The following is a 26,296-nucleotide window of genomic DNA, read 5'->3' on the forward strand; positions in this document are numbered from 1 at the left end:
ACAGCTAGGATCCAATACGAAAACAATTTACATGCACACTAATTCTTCTCAGACTCAAAAATATGAGTAACACTTTTGTTACCTGCTTTGGTAGACAAAAGTGTTCCATGTTTTAAAAATTACCTAGATTATGTTCTGCATTATTGTATGCATTGGTTGTATCAGTTCCCACCACCGTCCACAACTAGTGGCTGTAAGGGGAGATTAGCAGGACACCATCTGGCAGGAGAGACAGGCCATCCTCTGTGCCTAAGTACAATCTGAATCCAATCTGTGCTGCTAGGTACATTTAATTGTTATATTCAAGCTCCCATGTTTTTCAAAGTGCATACATGGCCATCATTAACTTCATTAACCAATTTATGTCTGCTGCAGGACTGAAAGCTTAAGTCATACCCTTGCCTTGCATTAGCTGACTCCATTCTATGCCAGTGAATTATGCTATCTTGAATTACACCTCCCAATCCTCTGCTGCTCATTACTGCCCTCTTTTCCTCTAGCACCGATTTTGGTACTCTTATAGATTATCAGTTAACTGTCTTGCATATTATATATGATAACTGATAATTTCTAGTATCACCTATTCTTTGTTAATATATAGGATATTATACGTCATGCTGGACATAAAATTGATACGTCCAGTCGCAAGTATTATCAGTGCAAATGTTGCAATGTATAAAAGAGTGAATAGCAGCAACGCAAGGAAATTAAGTGATGGCTGACTGGCTGTGAAATGAGATGCATGCGGGGGCTAACCCACATTTTTTAATAGAAAATTTGCCGCATATATTACGATTACAAGCCAATCTTACAATTTCATAATAGGAGTGTGCAAATATTCAAAATTTTCGAGTATGAATATGAATTTTTTTTTGGTTAGCCTTGCCGGAACGCCATCTCAGCAAAATGACTCAATGAACGACGCATGCCTGGCGGCTTCATCCGTATCAGCGACGCCCTGTTGCTGCCCTCCTGTGATTCGTGCCACTACCAGCCTAGCGCCGTCTACCAGTGGCGTTACGTCATCAACCGCTCCTATAAAAGGCTGTCCACAAGCCTTCGAGTTCAGTGGGCACGGCGGACCGAGCATAGGCATGTGGCCTAACAAGCGTTTCCTCTGCTTCACGCAGGTCAGTGATTATTACTCCACAATTGTGAGCGATTCCCGCTGTCTCTTGGTTCTGCCGTGCCCACAACAGTGTATTTTTATTGTTTGTGAAGTGCTCAGCGTGTGCAAGCTCATGCTCTGTGGAGACGTAGAGTTAAATCCCGGTCCGAATACGGGAGACCCCAGTACAAAAGATCTGCTGAGGCAGTTGTTGGCTCGCCAGAATAAACTTACAGACGAGGTTGCAGCTCTTCGAGTACAACAGGCAAACATGGAAATTCTTATGTCTGATTTCACCTCGAAGTTTGCCGACTTAGAAAGCCGTGTAGCAATAATAGAGGGCATTGCAGAAATGTTCAATACACTTCTGGCGAAAGTCGTCAGTTTAGAGGACAGAAGCAGGCGCTCGAACTTGATGGTTTTCGGTTTGTCTGAAGACGCGGGTGAAACTGCATGGGAGCTAAAACAAAAAGTTATCGATACATTCACTGAGAAGCTTAACACCACCTGCGAATCAATTGGAAGAATTCACCGAGTTGGAAAAACTGGAAAGCAAAGGCCAGTTATAATATTCTTCCAAAACTGCAATGAAAAACAGGGAATTATGAAAAACGCTTACAAACTTAAAGGAACGGACTTATCGGTTCAACACGATTACTCACGCGAGACACTTCGCAAAAGAAAGCTTCTTTGGGCTAGCGCCAAACGGGAGAAAAAAGACGGAAGGAAAATAATGCTGATAAACGATAAGCTGAGAGTGGACAGTGAAATTTACTCTTGGGACGACGCCACGTGTGCGAGGGTCAAACTACCCCGACGTCAGTCCAGTTCAGGCAGTGAGTGACGTCAGGCTTCCAGCGATAAGGAGCTACGCCTACTGAACCTTAATGCCCGTAGTTTAGCTAATAAAAGCCACCAACTTGAAGCTCTAATCTTAGATTATAAACGGCATATTGTAGTAATCACCGAAACTTGGCTTAAAGATTAAATAACTGACGAAGACGTTTTTCCTCCGTTGTATAACACGTTTCGTTGCGACAGACAATCAAGGAGTGGTGGTGTAGCTGTGCTGGTGAAGCAGGGTATCCAAGCTTTTGTTTTACCGCAGCTTATTCATCACGAGAGCGTTTCTTTAAAACTGCGCTGCTGGGGCCGGTCTTTGCTTTTATTTGCGGTTTACCGACCACCTGATTCACCACAAACGTTTTTTCCCGACTTGGCTGATCACATGTCTAAGTACATTAACGATAAAATAATTCTTGCTGGTGATTTCAACCTGCCTGGATTGGATTGGAATTGTCCTGTTTCTGGTTCTGCCCCTGGTACGCATTACATTTTCGATATTATGTTACAACATAGCCTTCAACAGGTAGTTACACAACCCACGCGTGTCCAGGGTACTTGTGCTTCCATACTTGATCTGGTGTTTATCAGCCGATCGATTGAACATTTTCGTGTCTCGGTGGAAAACGGCCTCTCCGATCACAATATGGTGTATTTTTCATGCAGCATCCAAAGTCCCAACAACTCTCCACCTACAAAGCCTGTCTGTGTAAGAGATTTCTCGCGTGCCAAGGACGAAAGCGTGCTTGACTACCTTGATCTATGCCTGAGCGATTTTAAAGGAAATGATGTGCATATACTATGGGACAAGTTTACAGAAATCTGCACGTACTGCATAAAACATTTTATTCCCAATAGAATAAAGAAAACGCACAAAAGAAATCCCTGGATCACGCGTAAGGTCTTGCATTTAAAACGAAAATTAAAGCGCTTAAAGCATACAGGTGTCTGCCGAAACGCTATAGCAACTGCCCGACTTGCACTGCGTCAAGCTGTGAGCCAATCAAAACGTCATTACTTTAAACACACGCTGCCGAGCTTCATTCAAAACGCTCCGCAGAAGTTTTGGAGACACTTGTCCAAGAAAAACAAGCCTATCGACCAAATTATGCACAATGACGTTCTTGTCACCGATAAAGCAAGCATTGCTGAACATTTTAATACATATTTTTACAGTGTTCTTTTTTCGAAATCCAACTCTCAAATACGACAAACAGCTCCATCATGTCCTCCCGAACTAAGCATTGTATCTTCTGCAGGCGTGTTATCCATGTTGTTAAATTTGAAAACAAAAGTGTCTCCTAGTCCTGACGGGATTACAGATATGTTCTTGCAGCGTTATAGTGAAATGATATCCCAATTTCTTGTCATAATTTTCCGTGCAAGCCTATCAACTAGCAGTGTTCCTTCGGATTGGAGAGTTGCGCGGATTGTACCAATACTAAAGAAAGGTACCGCATCATCTGTTACAAATTTACGTCCAATATCGCTTACATCTTCTTGTAAACTTCTTGAGCATATTGTAGCCACTTATATAACTACCTTTCTAAGTGACAGAGACATTCTATCTCCATTTCAACACGGATATGGAAAGGGACTTTCAACAGTCACCCAACTAACATCTGTAGTTCATAGCTTTGCTGATACACTAAACAGGTCCGGGCAGATTGACATTATTTTTCTAGATTTTAAGAAAGCGTTTGACCTTGTTCCACATGACAAACTAATATATAAGCTTGAAGCTACTGGGGTTCCTTCTTTCATAATTAACTGGGTGTCTGCTTACCTTTCTAACCGCACACAGTTCGTCAGTATTGATTCTCATTTTTCCAGCCACCTCCCAGTCACTTCTGGCGTACCGCAGGGAAGTGTGCTGAGACCATTACTCTTCCTCATATACGGAAATGACATTGTTGATATGAATAATGAACCAGTTCAGATTAGGCTTTTTGCCCACGACTGTGTATTGTTTAATGATATTAGGTCTTCTGAAGATCAAGTCATCCTTAATTCTAACCTTCGGAACATTCATTCTTGGTGCAATCGATGGAACATGAAGCTTAACAATGACAAAATAGTGTTCATGAAAGTTACCAATAAAAAGAGTAGCCTATCATTTTCATATAACCTTCCATCTCACCCGCTCGAGGAAGTTAATGAATACACTTACCTAGGTGTTACTATAACCAGTAATTTTAGTTGGAATAAACATATATCAAACATATACACGTCAGCTTTTAAGAAACTTTGCCTCCTCAGGCACAAATTAAAAGCTGCCCCTGCTAGCGCAAAGTTCTTAGCCTACACCTCAATCATCAGACATAAACTCGAGTACGCATGCACCGTCTGGGACCCTTACACAAAGCACAACATTGAGGCGTTGGAAATGATCCAGAGAAAATCTGTTCGATTTATCTATCACAAATACCGCTCTACTGATTCCCCCACCACTCTCATGGCACAACATAACATACAGACACTGGAAATACGAAGAAAAATTCACAGATTGAAGTTACTTTTCTTAATCAAAAATACCAAACTCTCTATGAGTCCTGGTCCATTTATTAAGTCCACCACAGCACGCCTAACAAGAAATCATCACGCGGGATCCCTAACACCGTACAACGCTAAAGTCAATGTTTTTAAGTACTTTCCGCGCACAATAACTCAATGGAATTCACTCCCGACTGATCTACTAACCATTATTGATGCCATTGACAAAATTACTTATTGACAGTTGCACAGTTATTGTTTTGTGTTCTTGCTATGTGTCATTGTTTATATTTTCTTTACTGCAATGATTTCTTGCTGTGTGTCTTTTTTTTTTTTTGCAGTGGTTATTGTCATTCTCTTTTTGTTTTGCCCCTCCTGCTAGGACCCATCTAGGGTCTGTAGTATGCTGTAAATAAAAATAAATAAAAAATAAAAATAGTCTTTGCTATTCAATTCGTATTCGATTCGAGAATTCACTATTTGAACTTGTCGAATCGTGCATTTGCTTTGTTCGAACACTGTAAGGAACAACAACACTTCTTGCAGTCTACAAGGAGGAAGACTGATATAAATAGAGAATCGTTGAATGGTTATAGTGCAGGTTAACTGTGATTGTTGCGCAGATGATCCAGTTTCTAAACAAAGATATGGAGGAGGTCATTTACATGCTATAGTTGAGTAAGCATGTCCTGCCTTAGGAAGACTTTGCATTTGCTCTGTCTAACTAGACAAAGCAATTTATTGTTTGGTCAATCTCTCCATATGCTTGGATTCCTTCAAAATTATATGCAGGGCTGCAGTATTGCCCTTAGTCCTTCACTGAGCTGTATACTCTACTATACTCTACTACATGTGTCTGGGACATGCTGTTCATTTTTTTTATTTGTGTCGTGGTCATTGTGCACCAGATATGATTCTGCTTTCCTTTTCTCCTCATTTACAAGCTTCCTAGTTGACTTGATATCTAGTTGTTAATGGCACTACACGCATCCAAAAAGGCCAGCAAGTCATTTTTTCCTTAACAGACTCCACGGCATTTTTCATCTCATTATTTTAGAAATTGGGTATATTCAATATTTGATTTGATATTCACAGGCAGTTTTTCTTGAATATTGCTATCAATTCAATGAGAAAATTTTACTATCCAAGCATGCCTATTCAATATTAAAACTGCAACGATAAAAAGCTTAGGTTTCAGTGCATGAGAACAATGTCACTTATCATTGGTGAATGTGGTTTACGTACTGTGTGCATAACTTCTCCACTTATAAGCAAGAAAGGAGCAAAAAGATTGCTTGGAGGCAGGGGACAGCTGAAAAGGCAAGCTTGCTTGACATCATGTCAAGCATTGGGGGCCCTCAGATGGTAGTGATGGCTGGCAGCAAGCTCAGGTATAAAATTGGTTATGTCTTATTTTTTTCTCCACAGTGGCTCTGACGAAGTGACATAGGAGCGCTGTGCTAAGAAGGCTGCAGCAGAGCGAGCTCACAGTGATTTGCACAAAGGGAGTGACAGACTGTAAGGAGTTGAAAGATACTTCTTAATTTTGACAGCTGATGCTATCTTGGCATAGATGCTATTATCTGAAAGTTGCGCATATCTACCAGGAGTTTCTTGAAATTTTCAGTTTTTTTTATACATGGTGTGATTTGTGTGCAAAAAGGCATGGAATGTTTTCGCTCATCTCATGATTAAAAACACTCTTTATTGATTCACTATTTTTGTATTTTGACTAAGCACACAAGCCATAGAATCCGTAAGTTTTGCAGCAACGTGTGTAAATGTTCATATAACTAATATTGCACTGCACAGCATTTCCTTCGTTTCAAGCAGCTATGCACAGACGTGTGTGCAATGAGAGAATGAATGTTTGCATTCACCGTCGGCGCTCAGCGTTTCCCATGTATTAATTAAATTTACTAATACCTTAGCTACTTCTGCTGCAAGATTTATGGCAACGCTTGCGTAGTCTTGTTAAGCTTGACGGAGTTGTAACGACATCACCTGGTCTGCCTGAAAAAGACACATTGAGATGCATACTTGTGCAGGGTGGCACAAAATCGTTGTCCTTCACATCACGCGCAAAAGCGCCCCCTGTGCGTTCATGCCGTTTCACGCAGCCTTACTTCTGCCGCGGGTTCTACCGCAACGCTTGGTACAGCAGTGAAGTTCGACAAGTTCGTAATTGTGTGGCACGATATGACCGAATTTCACGCTTTGAGACTGAATCTTGAGCTGAGCGGCAGCAAATGGTTACATTCACCTTAAGCACAAGCGCACTGTGGAGTCACTTGTTCGATTCCACGATGTTCTTGCGTCTGTCGACGGCTTTACCTCAACGCTTTGGCAGTGCGGTGAAGTTCGACAAGTTTGTAATTATGTCGCACAATATGACCGAATTTCACTCCTTTGAGACTGAATCTTGAGCTGAGCGGCAGCAAATGGTTACATTCACCTTAAGCACAAGCGCACTGTGGAGTCACTTGTTCGATTCCACGATGTTCTTGCGTCTGTCGACGGCTTTACCTCAACGCTTTGGCAGTGCGGTGAAGTTCGACAAGTTTGTAATTATGTCGCACAATATGACCGAATTTCACTCCTTTGAGACTGAATCTTGAGCTGAGCGGCAGCAAATGGTTACATTCACCTTAAGCACAAGCCCACTGTGGAGTCATTCGTTCGATTCCACGATGTGTTTGCGTCTGTCGAGGGCTTTACCTCAACGCTTTGGCAGTAGAGTGAAGTTCGACAAGTTTGTAATTATGTCGCACGATATGACCGAATTTCACGCTTTGAGACTGAATCTTGAGCTGAGCGGCAGCAAATGGTTACATTCACCTTAAGCACAAGCGCACTGTGGAGTCATTCGTTCGATTCCACGATGTGTTTGCGTCTGTCGAGGGCTTTACCTCAACGCTTTGACAGTGCGGTTAAGTTCGACAAGTTAGTAATTAGGTCGCACGATATGACCGAATTTCACGCGTTGAGACTGAATCTTGAGCTGAGCGGCAGCAAATGGTTACAATCACCTTAAGCACAAGCGCACTGTGGAGTCATTCGTTCGATTCCACGATGTGTTTGCGTCTGTCGAGGGCTTTACCTCAACGCTTAGGCAGTGCGCTGAAGTTCGACAAGTTTGTAATTATGTCGCACGATATGACTGAATTTCACGCTTTGAGACTGAATCTTGAGCGGAGCGGCAGCAAATGGTTACATTCACCTTAAGCACAAGCACATTGGGGAGTCATTCGTTCGATTCCACGATGTGTTTGCGTCTGTCGAGGGCTTTACCTCAACACTTGTGTAGGGCTATGAAGCTTCATAAAGTCTAATAACATCGCATGGTCTGATATAATTTCATGCACTAAAGCGTTTAATTATGTGTGGAGAGGCAATGAAACTCCATACTGAGCTCGCAGCTTCACAGACATACGCTGTTTTTCAGATCAATGATAATGCTGTGCAGGTTTCTTTTGATGAATGAATGAGTGCTCTTTACAGCATCAATGGTAGTCATGCTGTGAAGCGTGCAGCGGCAGTCATCAGCCATAGCCGGCGCTTTTTCGAATGTTTTACTATGCTTCTGTAAATTGAGCCTGTACGTTCGCGTTTACTCTTCACATAAGACTTGAGTGTGATTCTCTCACAGGAAAATCGTTTAGCAGGCATGTGCGTTGAAGAGCCATGAGCAATGACTGACCTAGAGGGAACTTAATGTATGATGTGCATTGGCCTGGTGCATCGTACGTAGCTGACCGAGCATTGGATATGTAAAGCGGGTAGCGATTCCGCAGAACTTTCGCTTGACACCACTTCTAGCAGAAACGGCGCGTAGTAATAAACAAATGAAATGCTGAAACCAGCGGTACCACCGACGTTGTTCAGGTACGAAAGAGATGCGGGCAAGCATTGCAAGTCAATCCAATCCTCTTATGTGCTAGCGAATCGTAGTGTTTGTGAGTTCACGTCTCTTATGCGCGTTGTTTGAATTTCAAGCGTGAGAATCGCTTCTTAATGCTTTTCAACAATGATGACTCTGACGGTGAGTTTTATGATCCGGTTACGACGAGTTTTACAATGTTTGTATCTAAACAAGTGCGTCTGCTTTCGGCTTGCTATGGCTGTTCCGCGTCTGGATGGACAAGTAGCGCGTTTTGCAAACAGCATTTCTAGTGCGGGATTTGGTACTGCGTCCGAGAAAATTTGCACTTATTATGTAGTAACGAATAGTTATTGCTGCTCCCAAACGATGAGTGCACAGCGCCGCCACCGCAAACTAACATCGAATTTGCGCGCGTTGGGTGTTCGCACAGAAATTTGTGCCGATGTGTGGTGTAAGGGAACTCACTGTACTCAGTTTAGTAGGAAACTCCATGCTCTTGCTGACGGCCGAGTTCTTCCATAGTATGGGGCATACCGCCCCAGATGGTGCAACGTGTTCAGCTCTTAGTATCCGTAACCGGAGAACACCGAGGCAGCTCGCCCTAGATGCGAGTGCACTCGGCCGCTGTTTTTGCTCCATCACCATGCAACCGAGCAATCCTTCGTTGAACCGTTTTCTTCTGTATCAAGCCACTTCCTCCTGCCCACAGTGGCACCATTTCATACATGATGCAGCAACTCATTTCTCTGTTCTGCTTGCACTCAGCCCCCTGTCATGTCTTTCCCAGTGAAAGCTGCATTAATTGATGCACCAGGCATGCTTGAACTCGGTTTTAGCTCTACTGAAACTTTGCTCAAGCAAAGTGGTATCGTGACTGTTCTACTACCATTCTTCCACTTCGCACCCTGCCATCCATTCTGAAAGTATGACACCTGATTTAATGTGAACACATTTTGATGTAGGAGTTTTTAATACATTGATGAATTAACAAGACCCTGCTCCGCCAAGCTTGAGCAGGCTAAGCTTGGTGTGCCAGTAGAGTGAGCTTGATTTCTTCTCTGCTCATAATGCCAACATACATGATTGGCAGACAGGTGAAAGGTCGGACTTAAAGAACATAGTGGTGTCACTTCTAGGTGCTTGACACATTAAGAGATAGCATGACATACTTACAGGTGGAACAGTAGCATGACATATTATGAGCATGACACATTAACGCATAATATAAACAGCTGCGAGGACTCACTAATGGGATTTTACTGGGACAATGTTAGTTTATTACTTTGAATGTGATAGTATTACAGGTGAACTTCAACCACTTTGAAGGATCTAGCAGAAAATGTAGCCTGATCCCAGAGGCAGTGCAGTCTAACACAGCATCTCAAAGTACTAGCTGTCAAGAGGGAAGAATGTGAGACACAGGCACGTTTTGCACGAACCAGATGTTTCAAAGAGTGACTTTGGCACAAGAGAAGTATATGTGCAATTATGGGTTAATGGTTAGAACATTTGGCCGCTTTGCTGGAAGACGGATTCAATCCCACCAACAGTCACACACTGCTTTATATCCTTATGGGTGTACTTCACCCACTTTGGAGGTGGGTTGAGCGTGTACTTGTGTCACAGTGTGCATGAAATCACAAGTTTGTGAGAGGTACAAGTTATAGGAACGTCACTTTGATAAATGATATGTGCAAGATTACGCATGCATATAGGTGTCACAATCATCACAACCTATTTCATACTTAGACAGTGAGCAGTGCTATGTTTTTGTCTAGTTTTCTTAATTTACTTATGCTCAATGGCTGGAGAAACATTAGCACATGCAAAGAATCCTCGAAACAGAATTCTGTGACATTCTGCACATGACCTATGCGGTTAGGCACGGGGAAAGGGGTGGGTCAAGTGCATAGCTTCACCGCAGCATGGTAGGATGTTTAGTGGTGCAGTCAACGAATAAATTTTTGCGCTACGCGTATGTTTTGTGTGGTCTACCAATTGTGAAATGCCAAAGAAAGAAGTGTGTAGTAACTTTCACATGAATGTTTACATTTCTTTCTTGGTGCAGAGAAAAGGCACTTCAAGCCATACGGGTTTACTTTATGGTGGAAGCATTAAAGTACCTAGAACAGCTACTCGTGACCTGAAGCATGCAAACAACAAAGTGATATGAATTTCAATGTGGCAAAGCATGCTGTGTAAGTCTTAGTTCTTATTGCTTAGCTTAGCCTGCAACGAAATAATAAAAAGCCATAAATTCCTAGTAGCTTAATCATGAAATGCTTAAATTGTGCATGTTTACGTGTTTTCTCCACATCACATTTAATTTGTAGCTTTTCCTCTAGATCTTTAGTAATACAAATAAGCTTTCACATTGCTACTTATTTATTGAAAATTGTTGCCTGCTCAACAGTGTTATAGTGTAGTGGAAATCAGTATGTGAACAAGGCATGGAAAGACTTATTTAGGTGCTTTAGGTGAGTGCTATACACCAAGTTTTACCAATTATTGTGAACTTGGAATTATTTTATCCCTCAGATATGTCACCTTTTCATACCCATTTCATGTAGTGAAGCAGGCTAACTTTATATAGCTCTTTTAATGAGCATACAGATTTCTCTGCTACATTAAAGTAACATTTAGATGGGCTACACTGTCATACACCATAAAAATGTGCTGTATTCTTTCAGTCAAACAAAATAGGAATAACTTTGAATTAATATTGAGGCCGTTTTTTAGGTAACATTCAAAATGCTTTTTTCTAGACGTTCGCTGAACATCCGTGTAATATGCACAAGTCTTGCAGCGAAATGTCTATGGGATACCCGGAAAATGTTCTAGAAAAAAAACGGATGTATAGTGCATGCAGAAATGTGATCTGGATGACTGAATTGTGTTACAATTCTTTAAAGTATGCTCAGATTAGGTACAGGGGCCCAATACTTGATCACCCATGCAACAATGAAAGGAAATCAAACAGTAATCGTGTGTTGTGCTTTTCAAGCAAGTTCATTGCAAAACAGTGCAATCTGGACTTGAGTGTTGGGTTGTTATAGAGTGCTGCCCTTTAGTATGAATTTTTTAATGCTGTCGTCTCTGTTCATTTGTGTTCATGTCAGATAAAAATTGCAGACAAAGCTATATCTTGTCTCAGTTTTGACAGTGACGAGCACCTGATGAAGGAGGAGTATTTAAAAAGACTTGACTAGGACTTAATTGGCACATGCTTAACGTAGTTAGTGCAAAAAGAAATTTGTGTGTAGGCTAGTTTGTTCTTGAACATGGAAGTCAAGTTGTGCTGCATAGCTGATACAAAATACTCCTAAATAAAAATGCCAAGGCCCTCAAGATGGTGCACAATCATCTTCTGTGTTTTGTATGAACTATGCACTGCAAGTTGGTTTCATAGCAGGTGAGTGTTATGCATCTGCAAAAAAAAGTAAAAAGTTATAGATTATATACTGCACTGGCCTGTTACATATACAATGCCAGCTTTGCAAGAAAATAAATATGTATAATCAGTCTTTTATTGGCAGAACCATTACAGCAAAATGTACAAGTCTGGTTTTTCATCTTAGACAATAGTGTAATATTTAGATAGAGGTACAGACGCTCCTGATGACTTGATGGTAGTGTGAATGCATGCAGCTGGTACATTTAGTGGACCTACACAAGAGAGGGAAGAAAACGCAGGTGAAGTACAAAGGATTAAAAAGAATCCGCAACTTGCACTCTGAGATGAACATGTCACTGTGACAACCTGAGTGCTGCTGTTTAGCATTTTCTTAGCCCGTTGGTCCGCGGGCACAAGTGCCTGTCTTGCATGAAGCTGCTTAGCGCAGCTTCATGACAAGAATTTTTTCTATCCGCCACCCGAGAACGTGCTCTGTAGCGGTCAGGCTCCGCCAAGAGACTTGCGGCAACGGGAAGGTAATGGGGCAATGTCAGTAGAGATTTTGGTTGCTAAAGCAGTACCAGACCGATGGCAAGCAAATTTTGTAACACAGTTGAATATCCGAAATACTTGCTACTACTTAGAAGCAGATTGATCAGGTTTTCAAATTGAATAATACAAAGTGAACCTGCCCACATTAAAGCTTCAACCACAAGAAACACGTTCCTGACGGATTGTCGACGCCAGCTGGTGTCGTCAAGAATGATGAGATGCTGGGGTTGATGCTCTAGATGCTGAATTATGCCCACGTCAAATCAAATAGCCGCTGAAGGGTTCTGGTAGGCTGGTTAGTGCCTCTGCAAGGGAGCAGTGCTGGCTTTACAGACAGGAGCTGGTGGTGTGGAAGGTCCACTTGCTGCTTAAGAAGAAGAAATAGAAGAAATGAAAACATGCAAACCAAGCGGGGGAAAGTCAGCCTCGGAGATGGCAGGGATGCTGTCCTGCAGAATCCTGCTGTCCTGCAGAGTCCAACCGGTCTGTGAAGGTGCCTGGGTCTCCCTGTAGGACTGCTGGATGCGGCTTCTCTCCAGATGGATAGACAGGGCGCAGTCCCCCTGGTACAGGACGTCTGCCAGCACCTTGTTACCAACGTGGCTCGGATGGGCACCATCTCTGCACAGGCTACTGGGCCAGTTGTCCACGAGACCACCCAGGAATGTGTAGCCGCACTCGTGGCAGTACTGCATCAGAGCAGTGTTAATCTTTATGTAGCTATCATTCAGGTCATGCAACCATGAGGACTGAGCTTCCCATGAGCTGTACTGCATGATTCTGCCCCCGAGGAAGAATGGCAGAAAAAGCTACATGCACTATGCGATTTATTTCAATGATCTCCTGAGCGAGCTGGCGATACTTGCCCATGCACACGCTGACGCTGTCAACATTGTTGTTAGCGCCAACGTGCACGATGACATCAAAACCAGCTAGCTTGTCAGCAATCATTGACCGCAAATGCTCAGTCCTTACTCCTCTATGCGCGGCAACACTGACTGACAAACTACGACGCGATGGGAAATACTGGTCCGTGTATTTCACCATCGAGTCGCCGGCAACCAAAACACGTGTCATCTTGGAATCAGTGCAATCTAAAATGACACCTAGAAAAAAAATACTGCGAGAAAATAAATCTGAGCTTTTTCACAAACGAAAGGAGGCTACCTTCTAGTCAGCACTATATATGTTGAATCCGAGAAATCCGCGCTAGGGTTGAACAAAACAAGCGGTAGCGAACAAGGAGAGCAAGATCGGCAAATACGCGACAAACGCAATCAAAATACCATCAAAATACTTATTAGAATAGATATAAATAACGCTAACAAATATAAAATAACCCTGCAAAGCAGCTTTCGCACATATAAAAGGACAATGTTAAAGGCTTGCGAGGATGCAGCAGAACCAGGCCTTGGGGCCAGCAACAGCGGCAGCAGAAATGCACGGCCCGCAAGCGCGGCTGACGGGATGCGTACTGAATGTCACGTGCGAACAAGCAATCAAACCACGCGCCCTCATAAAACCGGAAATACACATGCTTGTGACGTTGTCATTTATTGACGTCACTTCCGTGCGTTGCAGGAGTCGATTCTGTGTGGGATCGTCTAGGGAGCCGCGCGTTCCACCAGTCTTTGCCCTTTCAAAAGGGGGCGGGGATACAAATGACATATTTGGCCCAGCGCTGAATTAAGGGGGGGGGGGTGCTAAGGGGGCTGCAGCCCAGGGCCTCACCTCGGACAATAGGAGAAGGGGGCCCATTTATTCTAACCTGCTTAGTATATGGAACCATGGGCAACGGAACTTCGAACGAATCAGAACGAACAGGCGGGGCCCCCGTCTAATGTAACAGCATGCGTTCAGCTTGACCATTTGGGGAGAACTTGTCGATCTGCAAAAACAGGAATCCCCCGCCACCACGGCGGGGCCCTCTTTCTTACGAAGCGAGGTGCGTTTGCTTGGAAGAGTTTTCGTGGTTTCCTGTCAGCCCGCCTGTCCAGTGCTGTCTGGAGAGGAGGGGCAAGTGGGATGAGGGAAGGGAAGCAAGTGGGAAACATGTAATGTGGGATGAGGACCGAAATCTCCCTTCCCCCTCGTCACCACCAAACCACCCTCCACCTCTCAAATAGTTCCGCCGCCGTCCTCCTCATAGAAAGGATGTGCTGCAGTACCAAACAGTGCCTCCCATTAGACTTTACCGTAAAGGAAATTTGGGCGGGGGAGGATGAGTACGATAGCAGATGATGATGAGTCTGATGGCAGAGTCTAGGCAGGAAAGGAAAGACGTCACACGTGCTTTTGTCCACGTGCCGTGGTGCATGGAATGTTCACTGTTCGGGCTAGGGCTGTGGAAGAGTGAAGTTGGAGAGCTGGACACAAAGGCCTGTCTCCAGGGCCCATTCCTGCCTAGTGGCTGCGCACCCTCGCGCGCGCTCGACGGAAAAAGTAGGTCAGACTGGCCGCCGAACTTTCCAGATAGAAGTAGAAAAAGATGACTCAGAGGCGACGGAGGGTGCGTAACTTCACCCGCGATAGGAGTCGTCCTCTCCCCTTCGTTCTCGCGCTCAGCGTCGACGGGGCGAAAGAAAAATCGAGAACCTCCCAGAACAGACAATTGCTCCTAGCCAAGAGGAAGACGAGAGCGGAAGGGGAGACGGAGTGAGTTTGTACGGAGAAGGAGGAAATTTGTACAAGGAACTCTATTCGTATGTGAACGCCTACTTTGGCGCTAGTAACAGACAGACGCGGTGCGCTTCTATAAAAGGAAGTTGATCGTGCGCTGCGATTCAGCCCCGAGCCGCCGGTTAAGCTTGCATAAGCCCGCCCGCTGAGGGGCTCCCGGAGAACGCACCACTCTCGGCCAGCCACGGACCATCTAGGCAGCGTGCGCCACTCATCGGGACGGCCACCGTTGGACACCTGCGGTCGCGTCAGACTGACGAAGTGCTCGGTGAACAATTAGCATCCATTCATGCGAAAATGCTCGGTCGGAAGCATCAAAGTGGTGCGTCAAAACGAAAGGCGAAGTTAGAAAGAGAAGAGCGTGAAAAGAAGCTACCAAAGATGACAAAGTACCTACTAAATGCATCTTCCGCGGAGCAGTATGGTCGCTCTACCCAGAGTCCGTGTCAAACTCCCAATAGTACCAACTGTGCTTCTGTGGAGGACTAGCCAACTCCATCACCACGGTTTCCTGGCAAGAAGCAAGGTTTGACTCATCGTGGTTGTCTGGATCCTTTGAAAACGGTGCCAACCTCGGTCGTCTATATTTCTGAGCAACCGACGCTAACCGAGCCCTGTCCTATTCTTGAGTCAGCAACGGCTACGCTACTCAGCCGGGCCCCTGCCACAGAGCTCCAGGTGTCCGGTCCGCCACGCCAGATTTCTACTACTGCTGATCAACAGGTGCCAAACCTCCCCAATGAGCCTCCTTCTACTGACGAGCACCAGGAAACAACACTCCAAGAACCGACTCACTTGTTTCCTGTTAGTTTGGCTTCAAATAATCATGTTCCCACCCACAAAGTGTGCCTCGAGAGGACGAATGAGACGGCTTCTCGTTGCGGCAACAGAGAAGTACAGACACCCCCGCAGCAAGAGGTACGTTGCGAGGTTCTCCGAAGTGACCCTGCTAAGTGGCCGGACGTTATTAGTGACAGTTTTCGGAGTGTATGCCTTGAGAAAGGGCCATTGTATTTTCAAAATCGGGCAGAAAATTTTCCGTTTTCCGAAAGTCAATACAAAACTCAGAAACGCTATATGTCACCTCATCTTTTCGTGCGAAAGGCTGTAAATGGGGAGGCATACGAGCGACACTAATTAATGTACTCGGAGTCCAAAGGTTCCGTTTACTGTTTCATGTGCAAACTATTTTCAATTTCAAGCAACCCCAGTGCTTTCACCACGCATGACTTTTCTGATTGGAAAAGAGCAGAAGAAAAGCTTTGCGCACATGAAAATAGCGTCGAGCACCGGAATTACGTGCCAGCATGGCTCGCCCACTCCAACTCAAGCAGCACAATTGACAAGGAGCTGGTTGAGCATCTTGTCACTGAGACCGCTTACTGGACAGACGTGTTGAAGCAGCACGTAGTCGCTATAGTTTAGCTTCTAGCTGAGCGCAACCTAGCGTTTAGGGGCAGTGAGGAGATTTTTAGTTCTCCGAGAAATGGCGATTATATGGGAGTGCTCGAGGCCATTGCCAAGTTTGATCCCTTTCTGGAGGAGCACATCAAACGCTACGGAAACAAAAGAAAAGGTCACCCATCGTTTCTGTCAAAAACCATTTGTGATGAATTTATCGAGCATATGGCAAAGGCTGTCAAGGAACGTCTCGTTGACGAAGTGAAACGCGCAATATACTTCTCTTTAATTGTTGATTTGGCTCCTTACTCACGTTGATTAGCTGTCAGTTGTTTTACGATACTATTTAAATGGGAAAATGTACGAACGTTTTCTTGTATTTGTTCCAATTGAATCGCATACCGGCTTGTATCTTTTCGATACTGTGATGTCCCTCTTGATGACCAATGGCATCTCAATTGATGATTGTTGGGGCCAAGCTTATGATAATGCGAGTAATATGTCAGGAAAATACAAAGGACTGCAAGCTTAAATCAAACACCAGAACGAATTGGCAGTCTACGTCCCGTGTGCTGGTCATTCAGTGAACTCAGCTGGCGCGTTTAGCGTTGACAGTCGCCTTGAGGCAGTCAAATTTTTCACTGTTTTCAGAGACTGTATGTGTTCTTTGCTGCCTCGCCTAAGCGATGGAGGTATCTTTTGGGCAGCATGGGCGGAACTGGCCAGCAGCTTGTTTTGAAAAGTCTCTCTGAGACCAGGTGGTCAAGACACGATGAATCATGCACGGTCATTCTGAAAAATTTCAATGCAGTCTTCTGTTGCCTTGAAGCTATATCAAAGAACGAGGAAGAAAATGGTGACACTAGGAGCGAAGCGCACTCTCTCCAAGGAAATGACAAAACTAGAGACTGCATTTATGGCGATTTTCTGGAGTGAAATCTTGGAACGCTTTAATAAAACGAGCGTTGTACTTCAGAAACCAGGCCTGGACAGCTCAACTGCTGTAGACCTGCTGAGCTTTCTAGAAGGCTTTGTTAATTCTTTGCGACCGACCTCTCTTTGATACTTTCGAAGAGAGAGCACGCACGCTAAGTACCAATCAATGTTATCAGGATGAGGGCAAACGCATCGTTTTGAGTAAGCACCCGGACGGAAAAAGCGATAGTACGCTACAAGGTAGAAAAAAGTTTATCGTAAGGACCTACAATGTTGTACATGACAGTCTAGGCTCTGCTTTGCGAGTACGAAAGGTTGCCTACACTGAACTCTACGAAAGGTTCGAATTCTTAAAATTGCTGACAGAAGTTGGGAGCGACGCCTCTCTGGCACAGCAGGCTGAGAAGTTGGTGAAAACCTACAAAAATGATTTGGAGCCATCATTTTCCGATGAAATCGTTCAGTTTGCGAACTTTCTGCACAACTCTGTGCCAGTACACGAGTCCCCTGGGAATAATGAAGTTGCTGTACGAAAGAAAGCTTAGTGATGTGTTTCCGAACCTTTCTATTGCTTTGCGAATGTACTTAAGCATAACCGTGGCAAACTGTGAGACCGAACGATCGTTTTCCAAGTTGTCGCTGATAAAAAATCGCCTTCGTTCGAGCCTCCTTGACGACAAGGTGAACTCGCTTGCTATCATGTCCATTGAAAGTGACCTCCTCCGCGATCTATCCTTCTAACAGACTATATCTGATTTCGCCAAAGCGAAGGCGCGAAAGATACCATTTTAAAGGAGGACTAGTTGTTTGCGCTATACATGAATAGTTCCAATAAGTTCGTTGTGTCGCCTCCCAGCCTCCACGTTGCGAATGAAACGCTGAGCAGTGTAATTCAAGATATGCAAATCTTCGTTGTTCGTCTCTTGTTTGTTCTTTTTGTGATATTTAGCGTGCTTATAGAGAACTGTATTTTTGTTGTTTTTGATAGTGCCACGTTTATTTGGTGTCTTCCTTGCTTGTCTTACCTTCAACGAAAATATTTTAAAATAATGTTTTGTAATTACAGTTGCTAATTTTCATCTGTATTCTAGTACATTTTTATGGTGTTTGTATTGCCTTAAATATATTATATATCTATTGCATATTTAAAAAGTAACATGTGTAACGATTACTGCAGTCTGATGCTTGAATTTTAATAAAGAATGTTTTGGATACAACCATGCGTCTCCTCACGGGATTAAACGTAGTGATGCAAACAAAGCCTAGCTTCAGGAGGATCGACATCTGAGCTGTGTTGTCTTTTCTACATTCTTGTTCATCTTGAGTGCACTAAACTTTTTCCTTAAAGCGTAGTTTTTGCTGAAAACACAATGCAGATTAATCACAAAGTGAACATATGTGTGGGTGTTTACAACAGCACGCGTTTCAAGCAAGCTTTATTTTCCTTATAATAACAACAACAATAATAATCCCGTTGGTTGCACTTCGTTCTTTTTAATTTCGTGGAATTAAAATGAAAGATGGCATATTTCCGCTAGCGTAGCAGGCGACAGGGAGGGGGGCGGTGTCAGTATAGGGAAAGGGGGCCTGCATGCGCATTAGCACAGGGCCCCCATTTTTCTTAATCCGGCCCTCACTTTGCCCACCTCTCCCCTCCCCCCGCTGTCAAAAGTGGAAGGGGGCAGGTGCCACCCTTGCCCACCCGGTAAATAAGCCTATGCCTGTGAAATTTTTGTGAGGGTTCAATTACAAAAGCGTATTCTGAGTGACAATGGAACACGATTAATTGATCAGCCCTTCTGAAGATTCGTAGAAGGAAATGAAATCCAAACTGCTGCTTTCCATTCAGCATCGGATGGCTTAGTAGAATGAGCAGTCCGTACACTGAAGGGCGGCCTCAAAAAGATGAAAGGGGAAAACCTCAAACTCCAGCTCGCTCAATGGCTGCTCATGTACCACAGGGCGCCACACCCGAATAGACCAACCTCAGAAGACCAGATGCTATCAAGGCAAGGCTCAACCTTGTTATTCCCAAGAAGGATGAAAAGGAGGCTATTACACACTCCGAGCAGTGACCCTATTCCAAGGAACGCAGACTACACTGCAAGAAGGGCAGTAACGGCATTGTTCGCCTCTTGAGAAAAATACCTTGATGACAATGACGACACCAGTAAGACGACCATAGTAACAAGGACATATACGCTGCCACTATACACCAATTGACACGGCCTCCAAACCAAGTTGAACAACGCCCTACAGTCAGAGCAAGCTGTGACAATGCGCACAGTGGCATGCCCACAGAGGAGACTGGAGGAACAGCGCAAATTGCAAAACGTCCCACTCTAACTATCCGAAAACCTCTGAAATGTACAGAAGCTGCATTCATTAAGAAAGCAGGAGTGCAGTGTAAGTTTATCAGCGCCCCTATAGGATGGCGTCCCTATAAAATGGCGCCACACCACCAGAATCATTGTGCTCCTGCTCAGCTCAAATGCCTGCGCTGCTCGGGTGTCCGCATGCCACGCAAGACGCATTCCAACCATGGATGGCGGTACCTGGTCGATCACGATTTCTGTACCTCTTCCTAAATAAAGTTTTCTATCCCAGTATAAAATATGTAACAGTTAGGTATATATATATATGTGAATTCTTCTATGTAGAGATGTATTGATGCAGGTGTCACGGTGGAATGGCCCTTCAATTTATTCCCCTTTCCAACATTTAGTCACCCTCACATCAAACATGGGGCACATACACCATTCAGCTCTATGCAAGAAATGATTGCTTCCATTTCAATCCTTAGTCACACGACATTACAGGTGCAGAAGTAAGGATGTAGAGCCTGTGACAAGGCATGTGTATTTAGGAATAGCTGTAGTGTGTGTAGCTTTATTAAGTACACTCCTTTCTATTGGGCAGACACGCTCCATAAAACAGAAGATTCTCAGCAAGGTGGTTGCAAGTACTGCACTTTGAACCACCCCGCGCATATTGAGAGGTTAGGTCACCGATAAAATTTACCTGGACAAGAGCTGATAGACTATATTTTTGAATTAAAACCCTTCGGGTTACTGATTTGTTTGTATGCATAAAGTACTATTCTCTTGTTGACAAATAGTGCCCACTTGAAGTGGTGTATGAAGGTTCACATGTTAACTTACAATGAACCTTTATACAGTTGCCATTCCACTTGAGAAATAGGCAGAACTGATGTAATCATTGCAAAAAATTACATATTTCTATAAGAAATTTGTGTTTCGGAGTGACGTTAGCCTTTTGAATACAGGGTGCTATTTGCTTAAGATAGAATCAAATGTCGTCAGTATTTTGCAAGTGACCTCAAGCATTACATTTTGCTGTTTAGGTTGCCCTGTCTGTAGAAATGGAAGAAAACTAAGAGCAACTGTTAAGTCTGGGTGGTACTCAAAGTAAGCTGCAGGATTGTGTGGGGCAGTCACACAGAGACCGACTTTTTTGGCATGCTAAGCAGCATGCTGCGCTATTGGCACTAAGGATGATAGGCTAGCCGCTACCTCCATAAGGCCAAGCAGAGCTGGAGGGGCTGGCAGATTGGTTCAGAAGAGGATGATTCCATCAAGACAATTTTCAACTTATGCTAGCTTATCTTGACCATGCCGGTCAGAAATGCATTGGGATTCAGCAGGCGCTGCTCCCCAGTGTCAAGAAAACCTACCTCCATGGGCTCAGGCGGAGCACTGGAAGAGTCAGGAGCCGGAGGAGAAGGTGGTTGTCTTTCCAGAACAGTTTTTGTGAACTATTCCTTTTACCAAGCCATACATTTGCAGCAGCGCTCTAGGAGGTGGAGGACAGGGTCGGGTCAGCAAGGCCATACTAACCTCTCCCATCAACCAGAGATAGCACATACCAGCACCAGTGAATTGCATCGCCCTAGTTTACACCTGAAAACTATCCACTGCGAGACAAAGTTCTACCTAGATTACCATGTCCCTTTTTTAACATTACACATGATCCAGAATAGGCTGCATGCAGACTGCTGCAGTTATTGCACTTTGTAAATGCATTTGCACAATTGTACAATTTATATTGGTGTTATCAGCACTTTGCACATTGAGTTTCCCATGACAGGAATGTGAGCTATGCCCATATCGCTGGCTTTTGAAATATCTACTCGAATTCAGAATGAATGACCTGACTGGACAGCTGAGGAAAGCAGTTGACTGTCATGCAAACATATTGGCACGCACTAGTTACGCTAGAAGTCGAGGAAGAAGAAGTGTGCGTGGTAGCTGCTGCAAAAACGAACTGTAAACGGCCGTTCGCTTAGAACTGACAGACTGGCTTTTCCTCTCGTGACAAACTGGTGGTGGTGCTGGGTACGCATCCATCGTATGCCTACGGGTCCTGAACCAGAAGCTACCGACGCCAGTACCTCGGGGACGGCAGAAATCTATCGAAGCAGCCGTCGCCTCCAAGGTCTTCCACCGCAATACAGTCCCCTGGCAAGCTCCGTGAGGAAGATGTCAACAACTACCGCAAGCCAAACCGAGGGGATTCCAAATGCTGCCGTACCATTCATTCTCAACGCGCCTCGCACGCCTAACCCGTTCCATGGCGACGCCTTTGAGGACGTTGAAGACTGGTTGGACCATTTCGACCGGGTCGCCGCCTTTAACGACTGGGACGATCGCCGTAAGTTGAAGAACGTCTACTTTTCCCTTTTAGACGCGGCGAGAGTATCGTACGAGAACCACGAAGCCTCATTTACCAGCTGGCAGGAGTTTTACCGACTGCTTTGCGAAGCCTTCAGCATTCCCGAAAGGAAAGAAAGAGCCGAACAGGCACGGTTTTCGAGGTTCCAAATGCCAACCGAAACCGTCGCCATGTTCGTCGAAGACATGACGCGATTGTTCCGTCGGGCCGATCCACTAATGCCAGAAGACAAGAAGGTGCGTCTGTTAATGCGAGGCGTAAAGGAACAGCTATTCGCGGGCCTCGTGCGCAATCCTCCTACAACAGTCTCTCAGTTCGTTCGTGAGGCAACAGTCATGGAACGTATGCTTCGGCAGCGGCTCTCGCAGTATGAACGCCAGACCACCATGACTGCTGCATGCTCTCTCGTACCTGCAAATGATGACAGGGAGTCTCTTACCGAGCTAATACGACAAATTGTTCGAGAAGAACTGCAGAAGTCCTATGCATCGGCTCCGGCACCTCCCAGTGCCGCGGTTCTTACGGATGTCATTCGGGAAGAAATCGGCAAAGTGGTTCATCCCTCGCCACCAACACGACCCGAACCTCCCACGTTCCCGTACGCGGATGCTCTTCGGGCTTGCGCGCCGTCGACGGGCCGTTTTTCGCAGCCGCCTGCTGGGATTTCTCGACGCTCCCCAAGTCCGATCCACCGCACGAATCCGCAAGCACCCTTTCATCCTGGTCCGCGCAAATCTACAGTATGGCGCGCCCCCGACAACAGTCCGTTGTGCTATCACTGCGGGTAGGCTGGTCACGTGTATCGCGACTGCCAGTACCGACGGATTGGTCTGCGGGGATACCATCCGGACGCCCGTTGCCCGCGCTATGGCGAACGCCCGCACGAAATCGAGCAATACTTAGAAAGTAACCGGCTTCCTCCTGCCCCACAGCGAAGACAGTCTCGGTCGCCTTCACCTCATCGGTACGCGTCACCAAACCGTGCTCGACCCGCCTTTGATTCCGCTGGAGTCAACAGTGGAGGCCCGCGCCGGGGAAACTGAAAACGGCGACCTCCGGGGGTGAGGCCGCTGTCATGCGAACCGTCAAATATCCTCCACCGACGCCACCCCCCGCGACGTACCGCTGACGCCTTCATTCGAAACTGCAAAAAGAAATTCTGCTGCTATTACTGCTTCCATCGACGGTTATCCGGTAACTGCACTTGTCGATACGGGAGCTGACTACTCGGTTATGAGTGCCTCACTGGCCACTCGGCTACGCAAGGTGCTGACAGCGTGGGACGCCCCACATCTGATTACGGCCGGAGGACACCTCGTGTCACCCATTGGACGATGCACCGCCAGACTTGCAATTTCTACTTCGACTTTCGTAGCAGCGTCTTTCCTTGTGCTGCCCAAGTGTTCTCGGCTAGTTATACTGGGCATTGATTTTCTCCAGGAATATGGGGCGATCATTAACCTTCGTGACTTGTTCGTGACTTTCTCTAACTATGTTTCTGCGGATTCGAGTGTGGAGGATGAACATCACCGCGCGGCTTTACGCGTGGTCGATGACTGCGTGACGTTACCGCCTCGAAGTAGCATCTTCGTCCTCGTTGAATGCCCCAAAGACCAACTAGGAATAGGCATCGCCGAAGGTAACCTCACCATATTGCTGGATCGCGAAGTCGGCGTCGCACGAGGTCTCGTAGAGCTCCAACATAGGCAAAGCACGATTCTAGTTACCAACTTCAGTGGCTAATACAAGCACTTTGCGAGGCATACCACCATGGCCTACTTTGAAACGGTGACCGAGTCCAACGCCTGTGCTTCGGTAACGACAATCTCGATTCCGGAACCCAGCGATGTGGACTTGACCAGTCACATCAACGTCAACCCACAGCTAGACCAAAACGAGAAGGAGAGGCTCCTCACTCTGCTATCGTCATTTAGCGACTGTTTCGCCACCACGTCGAAGGTCAAACAGACTCCTTTAATCAAACACAGAATCATCACTGAACCGACCGTCCAACCTGTTCGGCAACACGCTTATCGCGTGTCGCAGAGAGAACAGAATGCTATTCGTCATCAAGTTAAACAAATGCTCGACGATGATGTCATTCAACCATCGACAAGTCCTTGGGCTTCACCTGTTGTATTAGTTAAAAAGAAAGACGGTTCACTACGATTCTGTTTCGATTATCGCAAACTGAACAAGATCACGAAAAAAGACGTTTACCCACTTTCTCGAATTGACTTCTTGGATCGCCTGCGACATGCCCGTTACTTTTCTTCAATGGATCTGCGTAGTGGGTACTGGCAAATTGAAGTTGACGAACGGCACCAGGAAAAAACGGCGTTTATAACACCCAACGGTCTCTATCAACTTAAGGTCCTCCCTTTTGGATTGTGTTCCGCTCCGGCCACATTTCAACGCATGATGGACACAGTTTTATCTGACCTCAAGTGGAACTCGTGTTTAGTCTACTTAGACGATGTAGTTGTTTTTTCCACCACGTTTGAACAACACATCTAGCGGCTTGAGGCGGTTCTTCAAGCTATCCGCACCGCCGGGCTCTCCCTGAAGCCCGAAAAATGTCACTTTGGCTACGAGGAGCTCAAATTTCTAGGTCATATTGTCAGAAGCACCGGTGTGCGCCCTGACCCCGACAAAGCCATGGCAGTTTCTCTGTTCCCGACACCGAAGACAAAACACGATGTCCGCCGATTTTTAGGGCTTTGTGCGTATTACCGCCGTTTTGTACCCAATTTTTGTGAAATTGCCGAACCTTTGCAACGACTCATCAAGAACGACGTCACATTTGTTTGGGGCCCGGCACAATCCGACGCCTTCCACGACCTTCAGCGACGTTACAGACACCACCGATCCTTGGTCACTTTGACACCGAGGCTGACACAGAAGTGCATACTGATGCTAGTAACGTTGGTCTCGGAGCGACACTCGGACAGTTTCAAGCTGGTGTTGAGCGCGTTATTGCGTATGCCAGCCGAACCTTGTCTGCTGCTGAAAAAAAAACTACTCAGCAACCGAAAAAGAATGTCTGGCAGTCATATGGGCTATCCAGAAGTTCCGCCCATACCTGTACGGACGCCCCTTCCGTGTCGTCAGCGACCACCACTCTCTCTGTTGGCTGGCAAATATCAACGATCCTTCAGGCCGTCTCGCAAGATGGAGCCTTCGGTTGCAGGAATTTGATGTGACCATCGTCTATCAGTCTGGCCAGAAACACACTGACGCCGACTGTCTCTCCCGCGCCCCCGTCGAACCCGCACCACTAGATACTGATGACGATTCTGGTTTCCTTTGTACTCTTCCGTCTTTAAACCTTGCTCAACAGCAACGCCAAGATTCCGAGCTCCAGCCCTTGATTGAATACCTTGAAGGAAGCCGCCCACAACCCCCACGGCAGTTCGCGCGTCACTTGTCTTCTTTCTGCCTACGTGGCGACATCCTATACAAGCGGAACTTTCACCCTACGGCAACCGTTTTCCTGCTCGTTGTTCCCGCTACTCTCCGCAACGACGTTCTACGTGCATACCAAAACGAACCAACGTCCGGGCATCTTGGTTTCACGCGTACTCTCGCGAGGATCAAGCAGAAGTACTATTGGCGAAAACTCACAAAAACCGTTTAGCAGTACGTCAGAAGTTGTCGAGATTGCCAGCGTCGCAAAGTTCCACCACTGAAACCAGCCGGTCTGCTTCAGCCTGTCCGACCTCCTTGTTCACCTTTTGAACAAGTCGGGATGGATTTACTCGGCCCATTTCCCAAGTCTTCGGCTGATAACCGCTGGATCGTTGTCGCCACCGATTACCTCACTCGCTACTGCGAAACACAAGCCGTTCAGCGAGCTACTGCTTCAGATGTTGGTAACTTCTTTATCAAAAATATCGTCCTTCGACATGGTGCTCCCGCTGTCGTCATCACAGACCGTGGTACGGCCTTCACTGCCCAGTTGGTCCGAGATATTCTGCAGCTGAGCGGAACAACGCACCGTACGGCAACTGCGTATCACCCGCAGACTAACGGTTTAACTGAGCGTCTCAACAAAACGATTGCGGATATGCTTTCCATGTATGTTGCCACGGATCATAAAAATTGGGACGAACTGCTCCCGTATGTGACATTCGCGTACAACACTGCCCTACAAGAAACCACCGGGTTTCCTCCTTTTCGTCTGGTCTACGGACGCGACGTCACCACTATGCTCGACGTGATGCTCCTACCAACTTCGTCTCAACCTACCGCACCAGATACAGACGCCTTTGTTCAGCGTGCCGAAGCAGCGCGGCACCTTGCGCGGCAACGAATT

At 45.7% G+C, this 26,296-nt stretch overlaps 1 protein-coding gene across 1 annotated transcript in view; it reads right to left on the minus strand.

Annotated features, from left to right (window-relative positions):
• Positions 1 to 11,832: 11,832 nt before the first annotated feature.
• LOC126537577 (uncharacterized) overlaps positions 11,833 to 26,296 on the minus strand; it is a 30,715-nt gene continuing 16,251 nt past the window's right edge. The window contains exons 2-3 of the transcript XR_011893909.1: positions 12,680 to 12,962; positions 11,833 to 11,993 (exon numbers count right to left, since the gene is read on the minus strand). The gene's annotated coding sequence lies outside the window, so the exon portion shown is untranslated. The remainder of the gene's footprint in view (positions 11,994 to 12,679; positions 12,963 to 26,296) is intronic.

This window comes from Dermacentor andersoni, chromosome 4 (genome assembly GCF_023375885.2).
Source record: "Dermacentor andersoni chromosome 4, qqDerAnde1_hic_scaffold, whole genome shotgun sequence".
Lineage (NCBI taxonomy): Eukaryota > Metazoa > Arthropoda > Arachnida > Ixodida > Ixodidae > Dermacentor > Dermacentor andersoni.